At 31.1% G+C, this 23666-nt stretch overlaps 1 protein-coding gene across 2 annotated transcripts in view; it reads left to right on the top strand.

The window, feature by feature from the left end:
- Nucleotides 1-3739: 3739 nt before the first annotated feature.
- Nucleotides 3740-23666, top strand: part of LOC145972882 (solute carrier family 7 member 14) — a 62474-nt gene continuing 42547 nt past the window's right edge. Inside the window, exons 1-2 of one of the 2 annotated variants that reach the window (XM_083101907.1) lie at nucleotides 3740-4066; nucleotides 4157-4694. The gene's annotated coding sequence lies outside the window, so the exon portion shown is untranslated. Of the gene's footprint in view, nucleotides 4695-23666 lie in introns of both variants that reach the window. The other variant, XR_014439305.1, reaches the window with a different exon arrangement.

Genomic DNA, 23666 nt, shown 5'->3' with positions numbered 1-23666 from the left:
TTTTTCAATCCGCAGTAGTGCCAACATTTCACGCTTAAAAGTTTATAATAGAAATCCCTATTTTATCGACGGAGCTTGAGTCATCTGGTATGTTTGACATTTTTCACATTAGATGGCATTACTTTCACGATTTTGTGTCGTCACCGCTCTAGGCATAATCTTCGAACCGCCATTTCCCGCCAAGTGGTTTCGCGATCTGGACGCGTTTTTGCTAGCGTGATATTTATAATATAAATTAATTTTTGCAAAGTGCAAGTGTATGTGTGTGTATGCTAATCGATCGACCGCATCGTTTTTTGCTTACGACTTGGATGCTGCCGGATGGATTGGATGATATATGGTAAGTTTATCTAACTTTTTATATAGTTTTTCTCTGATTTGAAAGTATAAGCAAAAAAGATGCATTTCTTTGACTACTTCAATAGTTTACTGTGTATTTTAACTAGAAGCAACGCTCGCAAATCTTTTGACAATAGAAAGTGTATTTTATAGGCGCGTTTTATAGATGTTAATTCATGTTGGAGGTCTTCGGTAAATGTTTCAAGATCTTCCTAAGAAATTGTTAGCGTGCAATCGACCTTTTCTATATCCACCCTACGCGGAATAAGTCAATTTCCTGGAAAGTGAGTCTGTGACAATGATTATTTTTGCCACATCGCTAAGTTGATTGTACAAAGGTTGATAAGTAAATGTTAGAGCCACTGGTTTTTAGAATTTATCATAGGGATGGTAAAAAAAAAAAACAACGCACGTTCTCGAGTATAATCAGAAAGAATTTTAATATTATAGGATCTAATGTATTCTTAATTAAAAATTAAGTAAAATAAATTCCTGCCAATATTACAAATATTTTTTACAGTAATTTTCATAAAAGTAAATTATCAAAATTAAAGAAAAAATATTTTCAGTAAAGAAAAGGAAATTGAAAGAGAAAGAATTATAACAAAAGATTAATTTTTAAATCAACTTTTCTCTATATTTAATATATTTTATACTTGCTTCGCGCAGGATTTTACTCGCGAAAGTAAAGGGAAGATTAGCGGAAAAAAGCATCGCGATGGATAAGAAACTGTCATTGCAGAGAAACGAATGCGTTTATGCGAATGTTGAGAGATCACCCGTTGCAGTAGCGGCCTGCGAGGGTGGTCTGACGTAACGCGTTACGTCAGATCGTGCTATAAAGTTCCAGAGGGATGATGGTGGCGTGCGTGGGGGTAGCTCACCACGAGAGGATCGACGGGGAGGGCAAGCACGTCAATAGGAGAGAATCCCTTGGACGCCGGGTAGGGAAACGAACCCTCAAGTGGGGGATAACTCGTAAAAGCTCGCGGCCATACATAAGGGCCGCAAGAGGGGTAATTGTCTTTCGATCCTCTCTCTTTCTCTCTTCCTCTTTCTTCTCCCTCTCCTCTATCTTTTCGAAATATGCGACTCTTCCGGAAATGCATGATTTCCGGGATCATGCATGAGTTCAGGCGATATATCGTTTCGAGGTCGCCTATGTTTAATTTTCCAAGAAAAGGTTACCTCCTCTCTCTTTAGCGCTTGTTATTTCTCCTAGTCGTATATACATCACTTAGAGTTAACGTCGGCTAAGAAGGGATAAAAATAGAAGGGGATAGAAACTTAGTTAGATTCCAAGTATTGTTTGCTGATATTTATGGAAATGACAGATCAATCTCGTAAAAATAAATTGCCATCAAAATCCATTTATCTAAAATTATTTTTTCTCCATATACCCAGCAAACACCAAGTAACATTTATATAACTGTTATGTAACAGTTATATTGTTGAGTGGGAAATTATAACTAACAGTTATATAACTGTTATTTGGTGTTTGCTGGGGTATAATCTATATATATAAATCTATAATAAAAAATATATAATCGGATATTAATATTATAGCGCATATTTTATTGATATAACTATAACATATAAATATAACATATAACATATAAAACGGCGTGATCGGTAATCGTTGAAAAGCCCACGTAGGATGCGCACCAGAACGGACTCCTAATTTTGTAACGTCCTGTGCCGATGTACACGTCACGTGACGCAACCACCCTCGCAACAGTTTCGATATACATGATTTAGTGGTGTGGCGCTTGCCACAGGATAGAGACCGGGTTCTGTCCATTCACCCATCAGACCCGTCGTGTCAGACACGTCGCTCTAGGCATCAGGCATTTAGATACCGTAAGTGGTTTGCGGCTACCATTGAGCTCGTACATTGGGCGTAGAAAGGAGGAGGGAAGAGGCCGGGAGTCACCCTATAATCGGACGCGACTATAAGAACGGGGATAATGAAACGGGTAGGGAAAATGGCGGGAGGAGAAAGGGTATTATTCTTTGTAGGGGTGGCATGGTCAGTGACGTACGACAATGTCGACGTTATCGTAGATCGACGAAAAAGAGGGAACGGCTGCAAAAAATTGCCGCATGAAACACGACAGTTACAAATTTCTACGACCTTTCGCACTAATAAGAATCACCGGTAATCCCTTTGCTTTTTTTGTAACGTTTCAATTAAACTCGATGCTATTTGAAATAAAATCATAAATTTCTATAATAATAGAATCATGTATAGATCAAATCGTTAGATTTTAGAAAATTTGTATTATGATATATATTTTAGGCAATAATCTCAAATTTTTATGGAATATGTAAATATACATATGTATGCATGTTACTGCATGTGTAATGTCTTGTGTAGAAATAAACTTAATATAATATAATATATATATATATATATATATATATATATATATATACATAATTTAACATAATATATACATAATATACATAATTTTTTGTAATATATATTGGTTAATTTAAGATTAATATATTAATTATTTAATTAATTATTTCATAAAAATATAAAAATTACTCATTTAATTACAATTTGTTGTAAAGCGATGTTTGCTTTGGCTACGTTACTGCGTTTTGCTTGATAAGGGTGGGTTGTCATAATCTCAATAGCGTCTCAAGCGGGTAATATTGGAAAACATCGAATAAAATCCGAATTCAATTCGAAAATTGTTTTTTTGACGCAATTTAAATTTATATTAAAAGAAATGTATAAAGATTAAAGGAGTACTTATCTCTCAAGAAGCATCTAATAACAATTATTGTTGACATTTTGATAATATGGAAAACCTCAAAATTACGCTACTGTGATTTCCCGAACGGAGAGTAAGGGTAATATATTAGGGGCGTCTTAATCGTGAAGGAACCTAATGGTTATGCAGCAAAGTTTATGAATTAAACTTTGTTAGATTGAATTTAGTAGTAGTTTATGTATATTATATTAACTAATACTGTATTTATAATATATTAATATATTAAGCAGTATTTCTTCATTTAACAAGTTCTTCATGAAATCTTTTCTTATTTCAAAAAAGATAATGCTTACGAGATGGCACACACATTCGCGAATACATAAATCTCATTAAATATCATTTTATATAAAATAAAGATAAAAAGTAAATATATTTCACATTTAGTAATAATAATTTTAATTATTTAGTAATAATAAATTTCACATTTTCTTAAAAAATTAATAAGATATATGATAATAAAAAGAGATAACACACATCTGGAGGGTCATTATGAAACCTAATCGCCCACGCTTAAGAGACGCCACTGTTTGGCGGGGTGTCGCGTCAAGGGCGAGCTCTACCACTGGTGGGGGTGCCTCTGGCTGGTAGGGGCGCGTCGCTGCCGACCGGGGCGCAAGAGGGTGGCGGCAGCATGAGAGGCAGAGAGTGTAACCCCACGGTCGCACCGCCACCCGTGCGTCGTCGTACTTAAAATGTGACTCGGGGTAGCATAGTCACGGGGATAGTCGTGCGAGAGTGTAGAAAGATTAGTCGTGGTTTGCACCGGGAGTACATATTAATGTCCGCATCTTAGTTTTAGACAAGAGTATAAAGATATAATAGTGAGTAAGATTTATCCGGGGACGTGCAACGGGGTCTCCGTCGAGAGGAAGACGGAGAGGGAAGAGGCATACAAGGGAGGAAAATCAAGCAACGAGACGGACGAATAATACGAGGACGGCTGGGTAAGAGATCAAACATCCTTGCGCCGGTCCAGTGATCTTGCATATTTCGGAGACCGCCGTTGCGAACAAATACATATCATTTTATCCTAGTTGCAGAGAGATAAAGAGATAGCGAACGAAAAGAGAGAGAGAGAGAGAGTGAGTGATTTGGTACCGAGAGGGCGGAGGACAAATCGAGAAAAAGATCAACGCGATCAACGAACGTTGTCGCGAACTTAATGAAGATACATGGAGAGAAAGATAGAGGAAGAGAGAGGAAGAAACATTGCGAATTCCATTGAGATGCTTATACAAAGATATATATAAATATATAAGTAGATAGATATATGTATACACATGCGCAACGCGAAACGTGTGAGTGTACTTGGCTTGAAGATCATCATCGTCGTCTCGTCGTCGAACGCGTCTCCTTCCGGCCCGAAGGTTCAGAATAGCAAGGATCGTTTAAGGGAATTCCGAAAGTGACTGGCGGAGACGCGCGAAAGGGATTCCCTTCCCGCGTCTGCGAGCAATTACACGCATCATCGTCGTTGTCATCATCGTCATCGTCGCCGTCGTGAACTGTGATTCTTTGTCAAGGGGTTTGGAACAGTGATCTGCAACGACGGGATAGATAGAGGCAAACGGGGTAAGTGATAGTCTATCTCATTTAATTCGTCTGTCTAGGCGTTTTGATTCGCGCGACACACGAAATGGAAGATTAATCGAATTGTAGACCGATTATATCGAAACCCATTGATAATCGGAAACCAATTTATAATGAATCAATTTGGCTGTTCATCCTAAACGTCAGCTTACATCTCTCATTTTTGGAGATTATTTAAATTTAATATCAAATTTAAAATACTTATAATTTGTGTAAATTGCATAATCGCCTATCCCTTTATCTTCTAGACAATTATCTTAAATATAATAATAATTAATATTATTATTATCTTTTCATACAATTGTATTAGATAAACTATATTATAAATTTTATATTTGTGAATTTTAATACATGTATAACTTATATTTTAATATTATATTGAAATATATTTATTCTTTATGTATATATATAACTTTATTAATCTTCTATAATTAGTTTTTAGGGTTTATTTGCAAAAAAAATTAAAACTTTATAAGCAACATTATTCCATTTAATATAATTAATATTAACAAGATTAAATGATTTCTTTGATTTTCTTTTTGCCATGAATTTGTTTAATCGATCGATTACAGATTTATACAAATATATTAATATTTTTAATTTATTGCATATTCTCTTTTTTCTACTCTATTTATTATATTTTTCGATCAAATCAAATCTTTTACAAGTCTAAAAATACCTGGATATTATTTTGTCGATATAATTATGACAAAAATACATTTTAAGATACAGTTTGTGCAATTAAGTATAAAAATATAAACGTTAAATTATCGATTTACCGATAAAATGTAAAAATGTGTCAGTAGGTTAACATAACTTTATACAACAATTAGGAATTTTAATCTTCTAAGTCTTCAATTATATTTGTATTTATTTATTTATTTTGTGTATATTTCGAATAACTTGCATATAGAATATTAATCTACAATACAAAATATTTTAAAGAATCCTTCCCACATATATACACTACAAAATTATTGTTAATAATTATAGATATTAATGTTATCGCTTAATATTGATTTTATCGTTTAATTTATTGAAGTGGGTAGTTCTCAAAATATTTGCGTACTAAATATTGATTCGCAATAAAACATTAAAATTCCTTGTTACTGTACAAAATTAGATCAAATACTGACACTTTATTATTTAAATCGATGAATCAAAATATAAAGTTATATTTTCTTACATTTAATCTCCAGAATTTATTATGTAAAATCTAATTCCATTATCCATCACAAAAACAGTATCCAATTACTTTTACGAATATAATTTGATTTGATAAATTAAAATAACATTAGAAGGAGAAGGGAAAATAGTACGACATAAAATTCTGTGATCGATTGGTCAAACAAATTTGTGGCACAATCGAAAAAACTGTTTTATTAAATTTCGCATTGTCCGCTGTGATAACTGGACACAGTAAAAATATCGGCAAATACGTAAAAATGTCTATAAAAGAAGTATAACGAATAATATTGTGCCTGCCAATACTCTTGTAAAGAAAACGGATAGACAGGCGCTCTAATGTCGTAAAGTATGCGAAAATATTCGAAATATAAATGCATATGTACAAGATGTCGCAGGTTTTCTTCAACTTTCGATTACAAATTATTTCATCGATTAAAAGTCATTTTATTTCAATTGAAATTTTTTCAACTAAAAAAATCTCCGCGTTACAAATTGAAAATGAGGGATTTTTTGCAAATTAACTTTCCATGATGCAATTAAATAACAAAACTTTCGTTTATTTAAATTTAAATGAACTTTGCTTTCTCAAACTATTAAATTTAAGTTTTTCGTTGTCAATATATTAATGTTAAATACGTACAGTAAATGGATTGCTTGGAATTTATCTTTAGAAATATAAATATCTTATCTTGTATTAAAAATAAATATAAAAATATTAAATTTAAACAGAAAATCTATGAATAAGATATAAATAAATGAGCATATGTTTTCCGCTTCTGCTCTTTTATTATTTTAAAGTACACAAGTATCGGCAGTGAATTTAAGTCTTCTTACGCATCTCTTGTTCTTATTTCCGCATCGAGAAAACTATTTCCCGATGTGGCTCGAGCATGTAGAGATTTTCATATCAGGAGGAGCCTGAAAATATCGGCTGCATGTGTACATGACGAGGCACCCTCACCTTTATCGCGGGATTCCATGCACGTCGCGATGTCGTTTGCGCGCGCGATTATGTTTTATATGATTCGTTCCTCCTCTCGACATGAGGAGAAAGTCGTTGATATTAGTAATCGCGTTAATGCAATATCGCAACAATACAATGAACGATATTTTCCTCGCGTTTTAAAAACGCATTTTGCTACATATCTATCGGATCGATCGCAACTCGACTGCGCTCGAGTTCGAATCCGAATATTCACAGGACGCGGAGCGTTAAATATTCCCTTTCGCGAATGCGAATCCGCGCGTCGCTTTTATGAAACTATGTGTGTTTCTGCACACATGTGTATATATGTGTGTGTTTGTGGTATTACGCAGGGTTTTAGCCGAGAAAACTCTAGATACACGAATAAATTATTCATCGTTTGCAACAGCGACGCGATATTTCTAACAACGCACGCGTGACACACTCTGTCTAAACATAGAAACATAACGGTATTGTGCAGAATTACTCGTATATGTGTGTTAATTTTCTCATGAATTCGATGAAAACTTTAATTTCAAATTTAGTATAAAATCGTGCAATTTATAAAACATAATATAATGTTCAATCCTTTTAAGTCTATGCAATTTAATTTTTTTTTAATTACATGCCATTGCTTGTTATAAACAAGCGTTATAAAATATTTATGCCAATTATATGCGTTGGATCTTTTCAATGATTCATACTTTATAGCGTTATAAAATATTTATGCCAATTATATGCGTTGGATCTACCGAATGTTTATGTTGTCACGCTTTTTGAAAATGTTTCTTTATTTTAAGTGGATATTGAATCAATATTATTGTTCTCGTAACTAAATATTTTACGCACACGCGTTATATAATTATATAATTATATAATTCTAAATGCATGACGGATAAGCGATGCGTGTGCTACATCCCAGCAGTTTAACAATGAAATGTTTAATAGCGCACCTGCAATTATATTAACATAGACGTCTGTCACCATTAAACGGTTTAATTTAAATTTATCGTTGGAGCATCGTTCGTTATTGTCGCACGAGTGAGTTAAGTATGTTGGCAATCGCAGAATCTCTACAACGAATCACTGATATAACGTTCCTATTAAACATGTAAGAGATTCCGTTATTATTTACAATTAATTTTTTTTCTTTCGTGGTTATACAGGGTGTCGGGGCAATCTCTTTCCAAAAAGAAGTTCTTGTAGCTTACCTCGAGAGCTTTTCAAAATACTATAATAAAGTATTTTTTCATTGAATACTTTTCGAGTTGTGAGGCTTGAAATAATTTCTTAATTTTACATAAACCATAAAATATCTAATAAAATATTCATTTTTCGATTATTTTACCTTAATACTTTTATGTACAAAATAATGAGAGGAATTAATTGATGTAAAGAAAACATAATTGTTTCGAAGAAAAAATATGTAATATGCAATTAACAATTACATATTTTTTTTCGAAACAATTATGTGTTTTCTTTACACCAATTGATTCCTTTCATTATTTTGTGCATAAAAGTACTAAGGTAAGATAATCGAAAAATGAATATTTTACTAGATATTTTATGGTTTATGTAAAAATTAAGAAATTATTTCAAGCCTCATAATTCGAAAAGTACTCGATGAAAAAATACTTTATTATAGTGTTTTGAAAAGCTTTCGAGATAAGCTACAAGAGTTTTTTTTGGGAAGAGATTATCCTGACACCCTGTATATCTCAAAATTAAGTATGACCTCGCTAATGATATCGAAACAATCATTTGAATGATGAAATCGAATTCTCTATGAATAATAATTTCAAAAAGAACAATGCGAACGGTAAAATCAAGATTTGATACTGTATGAAAGATTTTATGATAATATATCAATTTTCAAGCATTAGGGCTTGTTTACAAATTCTAGAAATTTCTATAAATTCTTATAAATTTCTTATAAATTAATCCTTAATTAATTCTTATAAATTAACATGTATATTAAAAATTTTATTACTGTATTATATATTACAACACTATTAAAATTGTACACGGATTTCAGATTCGCCAAAGTTTCGCAACTTAAACAAATAACGATATATAAACTCTTGATATCTCCTTCCTTCTATCCAAGTATAGTTTAAGTAGGCACGCTCGTAGTGCCTACGGGGTATTTACGGGTTATTTAGTTTCTGCAGTAGTTGCGATACGTCGAGACTCAGATGTGACGTGTTTCGTACTTGACCCAATTTCTTTCAGTTTGCGTTGACTTTAATTCGTGTTTATCTGAAAATAGCGCGTTTGATTAAAATAGGAAAGGTAGATGAGACAGTGATAACTCAATATCGAGAATTATTATGATTATATATCTGATTAATATAATAGAACATAAAGATACGTTTCTAGTTTATATCGTTCTTGTTCTTTTTGATATGTATCATTATTTGTCTGATAATTTGTGTGAAACAGTATTGAAAATGTTTAGCGAATTTTTCTGCGTTTAAAAATGGATATCATGTGCAGCAAAGAATATAATACTTCTTGTTAATTATAATCTTTAATTTTGAGTGCATAAATCTCTATCAGATTATACTATAAAAGTATAAAATTTGAATTGTTTCTAATTTAAAGCGAGATTTTTGTGTGAACATTATTAAATTATTTCACTCGACTAAAATTCTTGATCTAATTGTGGAAACAATTTCCAATCGTGAATTACGGTCTTGACCTTAATTGTTATTCGATTATTTATTTCATTTTGACAATTTATCATCAATTTAAGCGAAATAACCATTTTATCGTGAAATTGAATCAAGAATTCTGTAGATTTATAATGCTAATGTTTAAACAGAAAGATTTAAAAAACATCAAGATGCATTTAATTTTTTAAGTTTCTGAATTCTTGTGAAATATTTGAATAAATTTGAATAATTACATAGCAGTTTGATTTATTGTTTGTATTTTAATAGCGATCGCGATAAACCTCGTGATTGGTCCTCGCGATAGCATGCGTCTTTTAATAAAATTTCACGCGCTTCTATCGCGCGGCTATCTTTCGCGACTAGCGTTAACACGGATCGATCTCGTGAGTTCAGGGTTGCGTTGTAAGGTCTCTTTCTCGCCGAGAAAATCTGCAGCTATACATATATGTATATCGCGCTTAAGTGCTTTCCAGATTCTCTATTCGAGCTTTCGATTGCAATGATAATATAGGTGCAAGAATATCCGCGCCTACGTTATAATATACGAGATAATGTTCGTGTCGGACATTATTAACTGTCGTATCGAATCGATTAGCGATATTAATACGCTAATGCATAAGCCATACGAGGGAAATAACATGCGCGTACATGGAAATTTATGCAGGTTGTCGCATATTCATCCCTTCATCTGCAAAATAGTTAGCGCAGTGTCTTTTTGATTAACTTTGGAATTTGAAAATCCATTAAAATACATTAAAATATTTCTTAAACCTTGAATGAAGGATAAAGTTTCGCGCCATTTGCATTTCGAAATCTTAATTTATAATATCCCGGTATGTTTGATCTACTGATAATGATATTTCTATTCAGAAAAGCAAAGTCTATTCCCAGTATTCCTCGAAATAATTTTTTAATTTCTTCACGTACGTGTGCGCACTCCTCCCTCCACACACATGTGTTATTTTGCGATATCAAAGAATTGTGATAACGTGGAGAGGCCCAATAATGACGAGATAGAGATATTTGAGGGTGAATAACCGTAGAATATTTCGCTGCGACTATTGATTAGGTTGTTCTTGTATTACAGCGTTGTAACAGCATTATCATTCTGCGCTGTAATTGACGCCTGTAGTTCCTCACATCGTTAAACGTTTCACATTTGCATACCGGTTAGTTAAACGCGATAACACAGCCGTTCGCGTAGCCTTCTCTCCCTCTCGAAAATCAACAAGTTTGCGCGCGAATGGATATTTGACAGATTGGCGCCTTTTCCCTTTGTATATCTGCGTTAACCGGAGCGATGGCCGCGTCGTGGCATTTCATCGTTCATATTTGAAATTTCGAGGGCTCGAAAACGTACTGTGCCAATTGTTACGATGAAATACGCTCCATTACTAAATAGTCAATTAACCGTAAATTTGCAGAGAAGATAAAATGACCAAATATTATATATATACAGAGTGTATCTGAAATGATGCACTAAACTTTAGGATCGTATTCTAGAGGTCAAAATAAGACTTTTTTTCTTATGAACATGGGTCTGCAAATGAACCCCCTTCCGAGCTAAAATTCGAAAATGTGTGAAATTGACCAAACACCCGCAACGCAAATTTATTTATCTCTCAAGAGAGGGTGATAGATAACGCCAAAACCTTTCTTTTTTTTTCTGAAATACAGCCAATTTTTAATTTTTTCCCCAAACTTTAGGGGCCTCTAGCTCGGAGGGGAGTTCATTTGCGGACTCATGTTCATAGGAAAAAGAAGCCTTATTTTAACCTCTAGAATACGCTCCTAAAGTTTAATGCATCATTTCAGATACACCCTGTATATATATATATATATATATATATATATATCGTGTAACAAAGAATATGTGATGTATTTTTATATTAATCATGCAAAAAATTTGTTACATGCTGTAAATAACTTTTAAATAAAATATGTCTTTTCTCTCTCATAATAACAAGAATATATTCGAAATGTAAATTTTATTTGTGATATTTAGATATTCAACGCCACACGCTGATTATTTATATTTCACTCGAATTTATACTTATCGATCGATTTGAGTGAATAGAGTACATAATAATGGTTTTCCAGATATATCAATGCTTTCTGAAATAATTTTTTTTTCGTGATATATACGCTATTTAGTTCGCTTAGTAACCTATGCATGTTGAAAAGTAATGAATCCCGAGGTTAGAAGCTACCCAGCGGCATTTACTGTTCCTAATTGTTAATCACTCTGTAATCGTATATATACACGCTCTTATTATTTCTCTACTATCTGTCTCACTTGTTACGATCGAGAAACGAAGAACACTTGCAATATATGTATAAAAAGTCATTAATTATCAAGGTATATTAATTCATCAAGTCGTGAAACGAGTAGAAAGTATGTGTCAACGATGAATAAAGAGAAGAATTTTTATGATACATATAAAATAGATAATAAATATATAAAATTTTTATTCACGGTGCGCAAAGAAGATATCCTAACGAGAGAGAAATCATTTTATAAAAATATGAAATATACACACTGAAATGTACACTAAATTATCTGATTTACTTTAATAAGAGGTTTTTATCAAACATGCATTTTTTACACTACAATAAATCATGTATAAATTTTATTAATTGCTACATTATTTCTTTCTGGACAAATGCAATTTTCTAAGATTACATTAAAAAACAACATTCTATTTTTAACATACTTGTATTAGCTCTCACTTAAAATTACGATTTGAAATGCTTACTTGAAAATGTTTCAACTTTAAAGCGAATAACATTTTCAACGCATATTATATACAAACACCAAGTTTTTATATAATATTTGGCGATAAAATATATTTAAAATTCTCTAGTTACATATTCTAATTCATATCTTTAAGATATAATTTAAAATGCTGTTTATGTTTCATTCTTCGCTACAGCATCACTTATACTTCGGTAAATATTTGGCTCGAGAGGATAATGGATCTCGAAATCTTGATCCTTACATGAATTCCTTGTCTGTATAGTTTCATTAATTTCAACGCGTGACTTAAATTAATCGAATTTTTCTTAAAAGTACATCTTTCATGCGCCAGTCTTTCAAGAATCATTATACTATTGGAAAACAATTGTTCAATTATATTTCGTGCTTTTCACTTTTTGAATATTAGGAATCTCAGATTTAAAAGATTTACCTTTACGTATTTGTTACGGACAATATCCTCAACGAATCATGCTACAATCATAACTGCCATGCGTTGAGAAATCAATAGAAATACGGAGTATTCACTAATTAAATCATCTCTGGTGTATGCCCGACAAAACATTGATTGACGATTGGTAGTCTCGGTAGCGGATTAATTAAATTCCGTTGACGAGCGATAGCAATATACTTGTCATATTGCAAATAATACGTTTTACGATTAAAAGTGAGAAATATTGCAGAGACAATTTATCTGTTAATAATTGCTTCAACACTTTTTCATATTTCTTCAATTACTTCAATTACTCTTTCTCTCTTAATATAATTCAATTTCCAAATTTGACTTGGTATGTATGAATGTGATTTTTAACTAAAATTGATAAAAATTACATACATTAGATACATTTGGAGAGTTATTAAATTTTTTCTTATTTTTTGTTAAGCAATAATAAAAAACATTTTTACAAAATTATCATTAAAATACTATATTATACGCATAGAAGTAAATATCTGTCTTATTAAAAAAGACAGATGTTTGTGTAATTTGAAGGACACAGAATAATATAATGCAGAGATGTTCCTCTTGTCTCCTGATTTCGCGTGTTTATTTGTTCACGTTAAACAGCTTTAATGTAGCGAGTCAAAAGTCAAATTGATTTTCGCATTATTATGTTATTAAATATATATTATTAAATTATTTTCGCAAGAGTTAATGAGATTTTAATCGCTTATAAATATTCTATAGTACATATCCATTTAAAAATGTAAATTATTAATGCCATCTTGTTTTTATGTGTCTATTTATTGGATCGATCAATAGAATCGATATAAAGATAGTTAAAGAATAGCATTAATGTAAAGAAAACACAATCCAACATGTGTTTTCAATTAATAATTACTAAGTGATTACTTTATTTATATGTGCTTGCAGTTCGAAAGGATCAATTATTCAATTATATTAACTATAATTCAATAAATATGAATCAAAAACAAATGTAGATATTTTTAAATATATTTAATATATTTGAAATCTTGTAATTGAAAGCAGCAGAAATAACAACAGAAATAAATCCAATAATGATTAAACAATTTTTTAATAAAAACAATCGAATATTAATTTATTATCAATTTTTTCAAAATTTATTGTGTGTGTGTGTGTGTGTGTACACACACACACACACACACACACACACACACACACACACACACACACACACACATATATATATATATATATATATATATATATATATAAGTTATGTTTGTTAATATTCTATTTTAAATAAAATTATTGTTAAGAGAATTTAATTTCTTGATATGATTCTTATTCCCTTATTTTGTATTTATTTTATATATAATTTGTATATTATTTGTATGTTTGATTTTTTTCTAAATTTTTAAACTCTCTAAAATTCTATTTATATAATAATATTACATCTTATAGACAAGATATCGTAGTGACCGTGCGCGGGTATTAATGAATTAAACAAAAATACACACATGTATTTTTCCGGATGACAAATTGTACCTTATGTTGCTAGATGCTATTCCAATAAAATGTCTCTAATGTATTTACAAACAATATTAGTTGCTTCAATAATAAATTATTTATTATTGAAATATATATAATTATATATAATTCAATAATAAATTATGCAATAGTAAATAATTATATGTGGACAGATAGATATTTATAGTTGATCGACATCCCAAATATTCGTAATTAACATTGTTATTCAATGTAGCTTGAGAAAATATTAGTTAGGAATAATTGTTGAATTTTTCACTCGCAAATCTTGTATATATATATATAATTAAATTATTTTTTCGTAAAAATTAACAAGATTAATAAATTTATATATAAAGTTTTTTATATAATACATAAAAAAACTTTATATTAGCAATATATTTAAAAAAATATATATATAAATTTTAATATAAAAAAGTAATTGAAGATTGCTTTAAATTTTAAAAATCTATCAGCAGCTTAATACCACTCAAAGGAAAATAAATTTTTATCAATACAAAAAAAAATATCACGAATTGTTTTGAAAAATTAGTACATGGGGATAACGAGATTGTAAGATTATAAAATTATTCCTTTAAAATTGATCTTAAATTAGATATTAAATACGGTAACCTCATTAATAATGCTTTAAATGCGAGCTTTTTATCAAAGATCTGGTAAACTAAGAATCTCTCTCCTAAGGTATGATTAATTAACACCCGGAGGCTCTTCAGTCGATAACGAATTTTCCCTCGAGCTCAATTTGCTGGCACTGTGCTCTAACGGTACTTTACTCAAGACTTTGGTGCGTTTTTTTCGTAAGCATCTCTTTTTGTAGGGAAGAGTCGCACTATAAGGGGATTATATCAAACATTTCTTCTTTCGTAACGACCGATAAATATTTCGAATTAATCTTGTTTCCAGCGCGCAGATCTCTTTTTATTACACTACGCTATAAAAGATATTAAATTTATTTTTGTTAATCTTAATTTATATTCTTATTCCAAAAGTAAAATTATTTAATATAAATTGAATGTATTATAATTTTATCATTTTCTAATATAATTTTAAAAAATAATTATATTTTTATGCTGTCCATTAAATCTATTTTGTTTTAATAAAGATTTAAATTATGGTTACACAATATGAATAAAATAACAAAATAAAAAGGTGTTTAAAGTTTAAATTTTTTTCGAGAATTCTTGACTATCTTTCTGCAAATACTTGTAATTAGTTCGATTTTATGTGGAAATATTTATTCGAAAATTAAAAATAGCTATTTGACAGATTAATCAACTTAATAATTATTCACCTAATTAAATTTCTAATTGGATGAGATAAGTTATTTGTGAAAAATCTTGTTTACTTTATATTTATTTTTATCGTTTTTTATTTTTAATTTAAGTTTTAAATTATTTCTTCTGCAGATTTACTCATGTACATCATTTTTTACAAGATCGTGATTTTAATAATAATGATATTAATGATATAAATGCTCTAACTTTTGCATCACAAACATTATATGTATATAAAAAATTGACGTTAGAAATTAATTCCAAGTTTGATATCGATAAATTTAAAATTGACGTTGGAAATTAATTCCAAGCTTAATATCGATAAATAATGAATGAAAAAATATATTTATAGTAACTAGTATATAACGTTTGTGTTTCAGGCATTAAAACACATTTATACTATTATATAATATAATATATATCGAAAGTTTTTATGAAAACGCTAAATTCAAAACACGCACACATATATCCACTCTTTTACACAGTTTACATATAACAAGGTTATTCAATGAACGTAATGACTTTACATTTACAATAGAGCAACGACAATGATCTCATCAACAATAAAATCACTCCTGTCGACAATTTTAGTTAATTTTCTATTCGTGTGCATACTTTGTTGTTCCACTATGTACATGTAAAATGTTTTTTTAATCAAGCTGAACAATATCATTCATTATTTCTCTATCATTCATTAATCTTGCTTTGGAATAAATTATGAGATATATGCAATAATCACATATTGTTTATTTTCTTTTTTCATTTCATCTATTTATTTAAAAAAAAAGTTCGCACTTTTACTTATTTAAAATATCTTATCGCATATATGTATGAACTATTTTATATTAAATATTTTTTTAGAAATATTTTAATTTTTTTAAATGTTTATTTACTATAAAAATTTATTAAAATTGTTCATGTTTTGTTCCAGTCTCTTTCTAAGAATTCGTTCTAAGAATGTGAGACCGAAACAAAGGTTCGTCGTAAACAAGAAAATGTAAAAACTCATGTCTATCTACATACGACAAACATTCTGTTAATTGACGATTTATTAATTAATGTGTTTCGATATGGCTGCATGATTAAAAGCACAGACGCTTTGCAATGTATGTGTTTATGTTACTATACGTGTGTAATGCACACACTGTACTTTTATACGCGGACGGTACAAAGAGAAATGTTTGATGGATGTTTGGTATAATAATTTGATAGTGATTCGATGTAAGTATAATGTAATCACAATATTGATTTTATTATTTAACATACATTTTTAATTACATTATTACTACATAATTTATTTGCAATGCGTCAGTTATTCTTTTGTACATATTTAATAATATAATTTAATAACTATTATATTGATATATGTATATCGATATATATTATCAATATAACATGTAAAATATATATGCAATCATAAAAAAATATATTAGTGCAACAATAAAATTGATACGTAGAGAAGAAATATTTAATCTATTAAGATGATGATGCTTTTCTATTTCACAATATTTTGATGAAGAAAGGACAAAGAATATTTATAAGTTTAATAGTTGTGATTCATCTTTGTTTTAATTGCCGACATAAATTGACTCTTCTGCTCAACTTTAGAATTATTGAAAAAATTCTTAACACTCGAAAGAAAAATGTTAACGAGCGATCGGTCAGATATTTAACGAAACTAATTGATCGAAGAAAAGCCATTATATTCACTAATGATGATCACTCCCGTTCACAGCTGACCCGTTCAATTTGATTCTGCGTGTCTCGGAGCTACGTCCCGTGTTTTCCGCCTCGCTAATTATTATTGCTGATGAATGTGGACGCGCGATGCTGAAGAAACGAACCATGTTTTTTCTCTCACGATATGACATATTTTGATCTAAAGTGCAGCGAGAAAATCTCGAGTTTTTTATCATTTCAATTTTCACAATCGTATTGTGGGCATTAGATTGGCTTTTCTTTTCAAATGTGTTTTTATTATTAATAATTTTATTATTAATTTATTACTAAGTATTATTATTATTATTATTATTAATTTATTATTAATTTTCTTTTTAATTTTATCATTAATTAATAGTTTTTATTATTAATAATTATATATGCAAAAGTTCTTTTTCAAAAATTTCCGATACACAGTCTTTCCATAATTGAAATCAAGTCTATATATTTCATAATTTTTATCGGCAATAAAAGCTGCGTGGAGTAACTTGTATATTATTCACATTGTAAATTGAATCAGAATTGAAAAATATTAACTGCCTTCTATATTGCTCGAGATAAATAACTAATGGTAGCTTTATACAAAAACTCGGGAATGAACTTTCGGGTCGTACATCCATATCGTTATTTGTTCTCATTTACAATCTTTATAACTCTCCATATTTTCCCTCTTCCATTCTATTCACTCATTCCAATATCGATTATAAAGAACGAAACGCGATTATTTTCCACGCTCGCGGGATTATCGCTTCTTTTATTTCCCGTTTGCTCGCGTCAAAGTGAATTATTTCTCTAATTTTACCGCTCCCCGTAAAAGCGATCGTCATCGCGTTGCAAAACTCGCTCTAGAGCGTCGCAAATTGGACTCTCGCTGGTGAGAAACATAGAAAAGCCTCGGGAGAACCGGATTGCCGTCTGTTTCCGTGGCTTGTCGCTCGATTAATTGTTCAAAAGCGAATCAACCGGCAGGCGGGACTCGGGAAACGGTGAGCTCAAATCTGGGTCGAAACATCCGAGGTGAAAAGCCTAAGGGCGATCTCTAAACGGAGCTCTGCGGCTTCATGTCCCGACAGAACACGGATGTACAAGTTGCTACGAATCGCAATGGGATCAACACGTCCGTTCCGCAATTATTCCGTTATTCTCTCTGCGGTTTTCTCTCTTTGCAGCCCCTTTATTTTCCATTAACAGACCGAGAATGAGAGAAAGGGGGATATATTATTTTTCCGATATCTTTACATGGCTAACTAGAAATGCGATAATCCCGGCAAAAATGAATTTGCGCAAAAATTGAGCAAATCCGGGTCAAAGCTAGACTCGAATTCTATTTCTAGTAACGGACTAGGGTGCTTTATGTACCTTACGAGGGTAGTGTATGCGAAGTGATAATTTTAGAGGATGGTAGTGGAAATCGCCGTCGAATCGAGGTTGAATTCGAGCCGGCGAGGGTTCTATTTGCGATACGAGGCGGCAAGATGAAAAGAGCAGAAACGCGAGCTATGAAAGAATGACGAGGCTCGATCGGTCCGCGAACGACCGCGACGCTGATCGAAATGAGGTTGCCGAGTTTTATCCGTGTGCGCTTTTATAGCGAGAGGGACGAATAGAGTCCGCATCCCAGTGATTGCAATGATGATTGCGATGCGAGCTTCTTTCTATTGTGGAGTGCAACGATGCGTTTGCCTATCACAACCGCAGGAAATGAAATCGCCAATTTAATAAGCTCACTTTGCGTGAAATAAATCGTCTACGATAAGCACGAAACGTTGTAAGATGTATATCAGTGAATGCGTACAAGTCCTATTCTAAGATAAGCAATCCCATTTTTTACGGGCGTATTCTACTGATGATTTTTAGGCACAAATCTACAAATCTCGTCCTTGTTATTAGATGTCGTCGTTATCGAAGACAGATACGCTGTCGACGACGACAGCGAATGGATTAAGATTCCGATACGCCAGCCATTTCACGAATTCAATTCCCAACTCGCGATGAGGAGGAAGAGAAGCCGCCGTAAATATATTCGATTCCGACGCGTCACGAGCGAAAGGAAGACGGAAAGGAGAAGAACATGCCCGTGAATTTATTTCTTGCGCTCCGAAGACGGATAATACGTTTCGCGGTTGGCGCTCGGCCAACCCTTAATCGCACCCTCGTTCGCTCAGGCTTTGCGAGCCAATCTGAACCGACCTTCGCGGTGTAGTACGGATTGCGACCCCCTTATACACCACTGCGCTGACCCCGATTCGCCGCCAACGCTGAAGTTACACCTGGTTCGCGATATACAGTGATTTGTACGTACAAGCGACGTGTATCGTAAAAGAAGAAAAAAAGTATGGAGAAAAGGGGAGAAAAAGCATTCGATGAAATTCTACCTCTGATTGAAGTTACTATATTTTACGTCATACGTATTGTTTTAACATAAATTTTTATCGCTATATCTGATTAATATTGCTGCAGAATAAGAAAATTAATAATAATATTAAAAATAATATTAAAAATAATATTAATAATAATAAAATTAATAATGATATTAATAATAATATTAATAATAATATTATTATAATTAATAATACAAATATTATATTTGCAAAGATACAAGTTTGGAGAAGAAACATTTATCTAAATTGAAAATTTGATTGATTTAATTTAATTTTTATAATTCTACGCAGGACAAGAGAGAAGTCTCAAACTTTTTCTATCGTTATATATTTCTTTTCATATATCCATTCTAATACATTCTCTATGATGTATGAAATAGAAAACTGGCTTCAATATTGTCGAGAGGCATCATCTCTCCCCTAATATTCGAGTCACGTCGTCGCCTAGATATTTGCGGAATATTCAGCGAGTAGAAGCATAATTGCAATATCAAAAAATAAAAGAGATCTTCCTCGATATCTGCGAAAATAATTTAAACAAGCTAAAGAGCGTTGTGAAGTTAAAGAATGAAAGCTTTTTCGAACGTTAAATGATCCTGCTGAAGCTTTTTTTTTATCACGACCGATGTTATCTCGTTTTACAGACGTGCATAGTCAACATGCAAAGTAACGATCCGTGCCCTTTTTCGGAGAGAACACGGAGAAAACGATTACGTCCGCGTGCGGTCGGCAAAATGCCAAAGAGAACATGAATAAAGCGCTTCGCTCCTTTACATGACGCGTTACAGTAAAAAGTTAATGCGGGGCTTTGTTGCGGAAACAGTTTAGAAATTAGTAATTAGGTCTAGCCGAATATTTATTACAATGCGAGTGTCATTGCATTGTTCGCTTTCTGCAAAGTATTTTCACATAAAGATATCCATGTGCCAGTGGAATTTTTGCACGAATATTTGAAAAAAAATTCTCGCTAACAATTTTCTTTAACTTTTATATTGTGTTTTATATATGTAACTGTTATTTTAACGCGAGATCAACTTTTAAAAATATTTATGATTTGATTAAAAATAATAGTCATGTTGATCCTTAATTCTTAAAAATATACATGTGAATATATCCGTATTATAAAAATAAAATATATAATAATTTACGAAACAGTAAACGTAATATAAGAGTAGTTCTCTCGAAAAAATTTTTTCTCTAATTTTATATAATAATTTTTTCCACAGTAATAAAATATACAGATTATATATATGCATATATTCTTTTAATTTCAAATGCATTGTTTAAAGAGAACGGTGGAATCTATATATGTAAAATGCAACTACATTTAAAGATTGAATGCTCGTGAATTTTACTACGTGATTAAAAATTGCTTAAAAAATACTGACGTCAGAGAGATTTCATCATGTTCGCAATTTGTTACGATTTTTCGCCATAATTAGAACTGCTCCGGAAATGTGCAATGCCATTTGCGGATCTAAATACGTCTGTACTGCTGCAATATCGTTTTCTTCTAGCGGCGACCTCATTAAACGTGTAATAGGCTCTCGATACAAGTAGTAAGATTAAAGGTATCAAGGACACCCTAAAATTGTCGATCAACGCTGAGTCCATTAAACGCCTCGTAATGCACGGTATATACATATATTTTAAGATTTTATATTCAATCGAAGAAAAAAAATCGAGCGAGTAAATGTCGAACAGTTAAAGTTTCTTTATGTTTTCTTTTTCTTTTTAATTAAATATTTTAATTGTGAAACATTTTTCAATTATACACTTGTAACACGTTTTTATTTATAAAAGAGTAGCGTTAAATATAAAAAATGTAAATACTGAAATAGAGAACTGAAAAATTCTATAGTTTGACAATAATAACAAACATAAAAATAAAAGGACATGTTCAAAGGCAAATGTTATTGTCTCTAATGGAGAAATCAGAAAATTCTTTCAGTTGAAGTCTGTCTATCAAACAGTTAAGTCACTTTAAGAAGATGTATGATCTTTGTTAATTTTAAATTTTATAAAAAGTGAATATGTGTGCGATGAGATTAAATGTGGACGGAAAATACAACTCAAACATTGTTTATGCAGGTATGTATATTGGTATGTTTGTACATTGCGTTGTTTCGCAATGTATGTATATAGATGCGCATAAGAGATTTAATATTATCATTCGATTATACTCGTCCATTCATTATTTTTATACTCGTTCATTCATTATTCGATCACTTATGTGTATTTCAAGTTGAGATCTCATCTTTATTTCTCGCGCATGTCAAAATGTTTTACAAGAGATTTATTCGATTTTTTTTGCAAATATTTATCTCGAGTACGCGTTTACCCTGCATTGAAAGGGAAAATAGCAACACATGCTCTTCACAAACCCTCTTCCGCTTATATAACGTAGCAGGGAACATTCAGTTGTTGACGCGTACCTCTACGTGTTCCTCATTCAGTATATATGAATACGGAATAAGGTTTTTTTTTTAAATACAAATACTAGCTGTCGAATTGGATTGAGAACGCTGTTCTATTTTTAAGTTTCATGAGTAATCGAAAGGTTTATTTACGGATAAAAAATCCGTATTTGTAGAAGCAAATTATTACTTTAACCGAATTTAAATAATCAAATAATTAAATAATTTTTAAATGTATCACAAAATATATTACTTACTTCATTAAATTAATATAAATTTACAACAGATATTTGTGTAGCGTAGTTAAAAAATTATTCAAACAAAAGATAAAAGTTTTCTGATATTTATAAAACAAATAAGTAATTTTAATAACAAAAGATTATATACTTATAATATTCGTATAATATTATTATAAAACTATTTAATTAAAGAATGCTAAGAGAAAGCAATAGAAAAAAATCGATTGTTAGGTATTTTATATAATTCAAGTTACCTTCATAGTTCAAAGCATGCATGGTTAGAGAGAGGCTTTAAATTTTTAAACACGTACTTTGCTTCAGTAGAAGCGATTCCGCGCAAAGGGACATTCCATCCTAAATTTTCTTCATCGTAACTTGTGCACGAGCAGAAAATTTTTAAAACTGACACATCGGGGAATTATACAGCAGGGAATTATAAGACCTCCCAAAGGATCTTGTAAATTTGGTAATAATTCTATTTACACTTTCAAGGAGTAAATAAGTTTTTTAATATGTCAAACCAAACATAATCTTGGACAAAAATATCTAATATATTTTTAATATATTTTAATATATTTTTAATATTTATTATATTTTGAATAAGAAATAAATTACTAAATTGTAAACACATGTGATAAAATATATATATTATGAGTATCATAAAATTGTCGCGTAAAAATTTTTAGTTTTATAATTTTAATGGTAAATTCTTTGACGCGAGAGTAAAGTTACTTTTTTAATTTACATAAAAATTCAAGCATATGAGAATGTAGGACGACATTAATTAACGCGAACATAGTTTTTTCTATTTCTCTAGCATCTCGGTTCTCTTCGAGATAACCGCGTGTCTCTGTAAAAACATAATCCGAGCAAATAAACGAGATGGACAACGCGAGCTTTAAAGTCAGAAGACAATAGTGACGTAGTACAATTGCATTTTTTTTTAAGAAAGGCTCGTGTTTTTAAAGGTAATCGAAAGCATTTTAAGAGATAAGACAGAGAGAAGAATTCTGCTTCTTTTTCTTTAGCTCACGCGAAATAATGGAAAGTTTTTTGTAGCTCGTTCGCGGGAGGATACAATGACGTGAGCGGGCAGCAACAAAGGGTAACAATCGGGGTGGGTGGGATGAAGGAGAAAGAATTTCTAAGCTAGCACGCGAGTATTGTATAACTAATATCGGTCAGATATTACGAGGCTGGTATGCAATTTTATGAAAGATTTGACAGAAAATATTCCAGTATAATGTATATGTGTTTCAGAAATAAGGATCGCTTATTCATTGAAATTGAAATTGAAAAAACGCATTCAAACTGTCAAAAATGAAGATGAAAATCGCGTATAAAAAAATTTTTATTACAAATCTAAATTTATT

The sequence above is a fragment of the Camponotus vicinus genome, unplaced genomic scaffold (genome assembly GCF_025532165.1).
Source record: "Camponotus vicinus isolate PSW18456_S1 unplaced genomic scaffold, iyCamVici1.0 SCAF_6, whole genome shotgun sequence".
NCBI lineage: Eukaryota > Metazoa > Arthropoda > Insecta > Hymenoptera > Formicidae > Camponotus > Camponotus vicinus.
This window is presented reverse-complemented; position numbering and strand designations above follow the sequence as displayed.